The 7043-nt window shown below is 35.3% G+C and overlaps 1 long non-coding RNA gene across 15 annotated transcripts; it reads right to left on the bottom strand.

Annotated features, from left to right (window-relative positions):
• Positions 1 to 238: 238 nt before the first annotated feature.
• LOC114172033 lies at positions 239 to 6302 on the bottom strand. 15 transcript variants are annotated; one of them, XR_003601805.1, is made up of 8 exons: positions 4725 to 6299; positions 3549 to 3621; positions 3046 to 3145; positions 2692 to 2837; positions 2544 to 2606; positions 2300 to 2442; positions 1709 to 1791; positions 239 to 959 (listed from the first exon to the last, which is right to left on the bottom strand). It is a non-coding gene; the product is annotated as an uncharacterized LOC114172033 (long non-coding RNA). The 15 variants fall into 15 exon arrangements; XR_003601806.1 differs by having other exon boundaries at positions 239 to 903; positions 1709 to 2606; positions 4725 to 4831; positions 6111 to 6302; XR_003601803.1 differs by having other exon boundaries at positions 2300 to 2606.
• Between the last annotated feature and the right edge of the window lie 741 nt (positions 6303 to 7043).

The raw sequence follows: 7043 nt of genomic DNA, 5'->3' as shown, positions 1-7043 counted from the left end.
ACAAACTCTGCCTCTTTCATGATCATTGCAAATCCTCTAAATTTTACACTAGAAAACACATGTTTGTGCTTTCTAGAGCCATGACAGCCCATGAATTTTCCTGTCTTCCTCAGAAAAGGAGCGTAATAGACATCATACATACAATACAACTCGGCATTCAGCATTATGGAAACAAAAATTACTGTAATGAGCAGAGTCAATAGATCAAATTGCATAATGAATGGCAAATGAAGAAAACTCAAAGGGAAATATGAGACAGATAAACATGCATTAGAGAAGAATTCCAAGAGAAGTACATTGTAATTACCATTGCATTGCAAGCAGCAAGGTAATCAGTCATTGATAAAAGAAGTACGAAATTTCACCTAATCAAACCTAGAAATGCATGTTAGACTAAGCTAAAACAAGAGCTGTACTAAACTAATGAAAGAAAAATCTAACAAATACTTCAGGGAATTTTAACCAGAAATTCCTTCTCCACAAATACTGATTCTCTCCACAAACTGCAGAACTGTTCCTGAAAACCCCTGAAACTGTTTTTGCCAGCAGACCCAAAATCCAAGCCTCCGAATTTCTTTCTTATGGCTTCAAAGGTTTGGCCTTTTCTGAGTACAGTGCATACTGGCGCAACATGAGGAAAGTTTGCACTCTGGAGCTTCTGAGTGCCTCAAAGGTTGAGATGTTTGCTCCACTGAGGAGAGAGGAGTTGAGAGTGTTGGTGAAGTCGCCGAAAAATTGTGCAGCATCAGGTAAGGTTGTGGATCTGAGTCAGTTGCTGTTTGAGCTAATGGAGAACATCGTCTTCAAAATGGTGTTCGGGCGTGCCAAAGATGATTGGACTTAAAATTGATGACTCACGAGGTGATGAACTTGGTTGGAGCTTTCAATTGCAGATTACATGCCCTGGCTTAGGTGTTTGATTTTCAGGTATCAAATTCAATCATATGTTGCAGCCAAAACTTGTTAACATATGCACTCATTAGATCATTTTTCATAACATATGATGAAGTGGTGCAACATACATACATACATACATACATATACATATATATACATACATATACATATATATACATATATATACATATATATATATATACATATATATATATATATAACCAAATGAAATTGAATAAAAAATCAGTTTTGGTATCACAAGTGATCAATTATATATCAGTAGCAGGAAACAACTCATGAGGAGCTTTGTTTTCTGGTGGATACAGATGCTGAGATCAAAGACTTGTACTACCAATCGTTCACCAATTACTTACAACCTAAAAATACATATATTTACCTTTTTCTTTATTATAATTTTCATTCATATCCTTATTTTCGATTTTCATAACAAAAGAAAAGCAAAGGATAATAGTAGGTTGACATATATTTTTTTATAATGAAAAATAATATGTTAAATGAGTATAAAAGTGTGTACAAGTAATTTTTTTAAAAAAAAAGTAGTGTTGTCTGTGTTTTCGTCTAAGTTGTCTCTGTCCCACCAATCAATTATAAATCAAAAGGATAAGAATATGGATGTAATTTTTCTAAAGTCCAATCAGGGATAAGTCATACAAGTATTACGACGACGGTGGTCATGTTTTATTCAGCTACTCAGATTCCATTATAGATACAAAAAATTTCTTGTTCCATCAGTTTTCTAATTTCAGGAAATAAAATCTTCCAGTAAAATTAAATGTAATGATATTATTACCTGTAACTCTCTTGAAACGCATCCAGTGCTTCCCTCCAATTGCTTGTAGAATCCAAAACATTACCATGAACCTTTTTATTTTGCTGCTAAAACAACAGTACATGTAAGAAGATGCCAAATTGTATGCATGTTCTCAAGGCTTGGAAGAAGCTTTGGCCATGTTTGTGTTGGAAGGTGGAGTGTAAGAGTAGTAACTTGAAGGAATTGTTGGCTAATTAGATTTCAAAAATGGAGGCAACCTGTATTCTGGCCATGGTGTTCCCGGTGGAAACTCAAAGACGGGAATGTTTCCCAAATCAGGAAGTGATGAAGACAAAAGTTTTCTGCTAGCTTCAACCTCGCCAGTGTTAAGTGACAACACAACGAAGAAAGTCAAGAAGAGAAAACGGAGAGAGGCCATGTTTTATCAAATGATGTTGTTGAAGCTAAGAAAAAAGTGGTAGTGTGGTGACACCATGGTCTTCTGCTATTCTAATATGAAAATTTCAAGCTATATATAAATATAAACTTAACAAGAAGATAAAATTTTCCTGGACATCCTAGTACTCATCACTCCCCTTAACTAGCAGGATCATGTGAAAGGTGAGTTACCATCTAAAACACCATTGGCAACATCAGTGGCTTCTGCACGAGTTGGTCTTAAGTTGTCAGTCACTATCCATAATGCGTGTAAGCACAGCAGGTTTCCCAGCCATATTACACTTGTAAAGGGCTGATTTTTGAAAGAAAAATCCCTACAGAAGCAAATAGTAGTTGATTAACACCTCAACAATGGTCCATCTATGAATTATGATTGACATTATGAACATTGAAATTAAATATCAGTTCAAAACACCAGATGCTGCTTTTGTCATTCCCACAAAAATACACCAGATGCTGCCAAACCAGCAAGGAATGACTGTAACAAAAAAACCATAGCAAAGAAATTCATGAGCTTAATGAATCTTTCATAACTTCATAATAATTATATCACAGAGGCTGACCTGAATGAACTCTGGTTGCATGTAGGACAGGTCTCCCACCATTCCACCTTGAAAATGAGCATTTGTTACTCCATAAACACCACTAAGTGCACATATAACAATGAATATATTTCAAGCCCTCCTTTACCAGCTGTTGCTGAATTCACCTGACAGATTGGTTTGAGATGAATCAACACCATCCCAGAGGAATCAATTATCCAAGTTCTCAAATTAACGAATAGGACTTACAGTTATCACCAACAACGTGCTTATAAAAACAAGTATGTATCCAAACATATTCCGAATTCGTGAATTGAGTTTTGCCTCATCATACGCTAATATATAACAGTAATATAGATAGATCAAGGTACGAACCTCTAGCCGTGAAATCTCACTGTTGGCCATGCCTGCCATGGATGCTTCTCTTCAATCAAAAAAGATTTATCACCTCAAGGCTTCAATGTGTATGTATAATCTATTTGACGTATTGAAGATAAACCACCTCAGATACCACCTTCTTGTTTTGAGTAAAAATAGAATAATATATTCTGAGAATTAAAAAGTCTAACACATGTTTTCAAAGCAATTATAAAATCTTATATTTCAGGTACTATCAATCATGCTACAATTAAGTCAAAGCATGTGTTTCCCCATATGAGCACTCCACCACCACACCTACAATATAATAATTCAAGTGCAGGGCAGATATTGCAACTAATAGCGACGCATTAAAATTTGACAATTGGCTGCCACTGTTTTAGCTTCAACTTTCAAATGATGATTGATGAAGAGAGATCTTGGATAAATCTGGGAACATGTTTTCAGGAATTTGAATACACATTACAAAAGAAGAATTTACAGCATGGCTTCTACCTTACCTGTTGTGAAAAGATGAAGAAAATATTGAAGGGATAAAGAGCTTCCTATCTTAGTAAAACACTGCATGTTGCCCTGAAATGATGAGAAATATAGAAAGATATGTAAATTTGAAAGTATACATATAGAAAAATTAATTATTTGCTTTCAGGTTTATTTACAAGATATAGAAAAATTATTCCTCAAATTTGCTTGGGGCGTTCAGTCTTAGTAATTACTAAACTATAATCGTAAGTTCAACCCCCTTTAGTAGCCATGTTTTATTGGTTTTATTGCTCAAATAAGAATATATATATACACACACATATTCCTGTCTATTCAACACAAAATAAGACCAAGAAACATTTCAGAAATATAATAAAATAAAATGGAAAACTGTTTATCAAAGTCCTTTTGCATAAAAGTAATCCTTCAGCTAAAAATTGAGATTCCCACTGTACTACCCTCAAGAACTTCCCCAAGAAGCTAGAACTAACCGTACTTTTCATCACACAACAATGCCAAGCAAAATTGAGGTTTCAATATTAGAAAGCAAATAAATTTTAACCAGAAAAGTACTAACAAATACCAACTAAACATAGTAAGAGTGAGTCAGTGGAATCTAAAAGTTCACAAATTAAAACCATAGGTCATAGGTTATTAGCTGCTTACGTGAACATGCTCCAAAAAGAGATAACACAACCATCAAATTCTCAATAGCAGATGTGGATTGAAAAAGTGGTAGACTCCAAATCCATGTGTCGTGTCTCCAAAATAGCCTCCAGCATAATATTCAGTGGTTTTGATAAAAGCTTTCGATTTATTGTACTGACATAATTTATTTTATTTGTTGACATGTGAAAAACTAACTTAAAGTTGATAAATTGATTAAAGTAGCATACATGGGAAGTAAAACTATTTACTGATCCGATAAACATGAAATTAATTATACAAAAGGATTTAAATTACGTTCAAACACTATTTTAAAATAGATATATTAAAAATGTTATTAAAAACTACAACTTAATTACATTTTTAAATTAATCAAATGAAGATAAAGGAAATCATAGTCCTTCTTAACTCTAGTTACTTGAAAATGAAAAAAAAAAAAAAAAAAAAAAAGACTTGGAACACATACTAGAACAAACTTAGCTGTAAGAACCTCACATAACAGGGAAACACTCATTCTTGATTCTTACCAAAAGTCATTCCCGCCTCAACCTTACTTGAAAGCAGGCCTATAAGAGATATCTTCCCACCAAGCTTTTACATGGGGACGTTCATTGATCATGGAAGCACAAGGGGTCTGCATTAAGTACCGAGTTTCAGAGACATTGCAAAGATCAACAATGCTATAAAACTCACCAGCAAGTGTTGCATGTGCAACACTAGAAAAGTTAGTGGGTGGGAGCTAGCTTATTAAGGGAAGAAAAAATACACTAGAGTTTAATGGCTTACGTTCTTGGAGAGAAAAGGAGGTTGTCACCATTTCTACAGCACAACAATTCATCCAAAATAAGATTTTTGAAAAACAACATCTAAAACCTCAGGCGTTATTGTCTACTCTAACCTCCCAAGAAACAATGAATGCTAATTGAAGAAGAAAATAACTTTACAATGCAACCCATTAGTAGACAAATCGAACAAGCCGCATAAATCATCAACAGAAACCAATCAATCAGTTATCTAACAACCAAGGCATCTAAATTAGAACTTGGTAGTTTAAGTTCTACTTAGGCATGCAAGAAGAAAGCAGAAAACTCATAAAGTGGTAGTGGAACCAATAAATCAACAACTAAAGGGGATAACAGACCAGATCCTCCCAAGCGATCCCATATAGAACCTATAAACACCATAACTGTGTCTCAACCCCTGAAGCGACTCCCCATTGCTGTAAAACTACACCCGTTCCCTCACTATCTTCGTCGCCTTCCTTCCCGCTTCAGCCGGCTATCCGTTGAACCACTGCACCGGCCTCGCTGCCACCACCTTTGAAAACCCCAAGCGCTTTACATTCTCCTCCCACAAATGCTTCACCGCGGAAAAGGATCTCAAAATCAAACCCTTGTTCTTGGACACAAAGTACAGTGCCACGACCACGAAAATCAACCCCAGTAAAACTTTCTCCAAGGAGGACACCTCGACGTAGAAGAAGTAGAACAAGAGCGAACACACAACGAGAAAAGGACCGCCATGGCGAAATAGGCGGATGACCTGTGGGATTGGGTTCAAGGACGCGTTTGGGCTTAGGGTTTTGTCAACTCGTTGTTCTTGTCGTCGTCGACATCAAAGAATAGCTTTTCCTATTCCTGCAATTCATGTTCCTCTTTGGTGACGATGGAAGAGGGGCTGTGGATGGAGGATTGGATTGAAGAGGAAGAACAACTAAGGAACGATATCAGGGAAGTTCCCAATCGAACATACAAAGCATGAATCGGATCCAATCACCACTCCATCGCCACAATTTGTCCAGAGCAACGTAAAACACGAGATTTATGAAAAAAATAAGTGAACTAGGGTATTAGACAAAGAGAAAGTAAAACTACATTCAGAAGATTGAAAGAGAGAAAAAAGTGCAAGCGTACCACGCACAGAGGGAAAAATTTTATTCAAATTGGAGCAAGAGGTAGAGGCATGACAGATCTAAAGACATAGAGTTTGACATTTTTGAAAGGAGAAAGCATGTTTCTACTGCATACGAACGAGCATCACCACAAAGCGAGAGAGATGAATATTTACAGGCTTCTACTATAACTATAACTATAACTATGAGTAAATAAATTGGCAGGGATATCATTCAAATACTCTTATCTAAATTATTATTGACACGTGTCATTTATTTTAGTTTTTTGAACTTTTTGAGTGTAGCAGATTATTTGCACTTTTTCTCGTAATATGCAATGGCACCTACATTCATTCTAGATGCCGTGACTAATCATTTCAGAATAGAAAAGTGATCGAAGAAGCTTTTAGCTAATATTAAAAAACTAAATTTTGTTAGGACGAAGTCTCGCAATTTTTTGTGCTTTCTCTCTTGTTCATCTTAATTTTGAAATTTAACTCTTTTTTTTTTAGAATATATATATTCGGATAGTGTATATTTCAATTATTTTTAAATATTTTTGGATTGTAGATGTTTGAGAAAATATTATGTTTTGGTTTGTGTTGCTCTGTGAAAAAAAATATACAGGTTTAAATGTGGGAATCACAATAAAACAGAAAATTTATTTAAAAAAAAAAACAGTAGAATAGACATCGGTTGTTATCAAGACCAAAGCAAAAAGGTACCCTATGGCTTCGGTCATATTTGACCCGAGACAGAAAATGGACTATATGGCCTCAGTTCCAACCATAACCGAGGCCAAAGAGTCTGCGAAAATTTTAATTAAAAAAAATATTTAAAACCTATGGCTTCGGTCCTACTTGACCCGAGGCAAAAAATGGACTATATGACACTAGTTTGCTAACAACTGAGGCATAAAAGGGACTATATGGCCTCGGGTAACAACCGAGGCCAA

This window comes from Vigna unguiculata, unplaced genomic scaffold (genome assembly GCF_004118075.2).
Source record: "Vigna unguiculata cultivar IT97K-499-35 unplaced genomic scaffold, ASM411807v1 contig_477, whole genome shotgun sequence".
Lineage (NCBI taxonomy): Eukaryota > Viridiplantae > Streptophyta > Magnoliopsida > Fabales > Fabaceae > Vigna > Vigna unguiculata.
The sequence above is the reverse complement of the archived record's forward strand: the minus strand, read 5'-3'. Positions and strand labels throughout refer to the sequence as shown.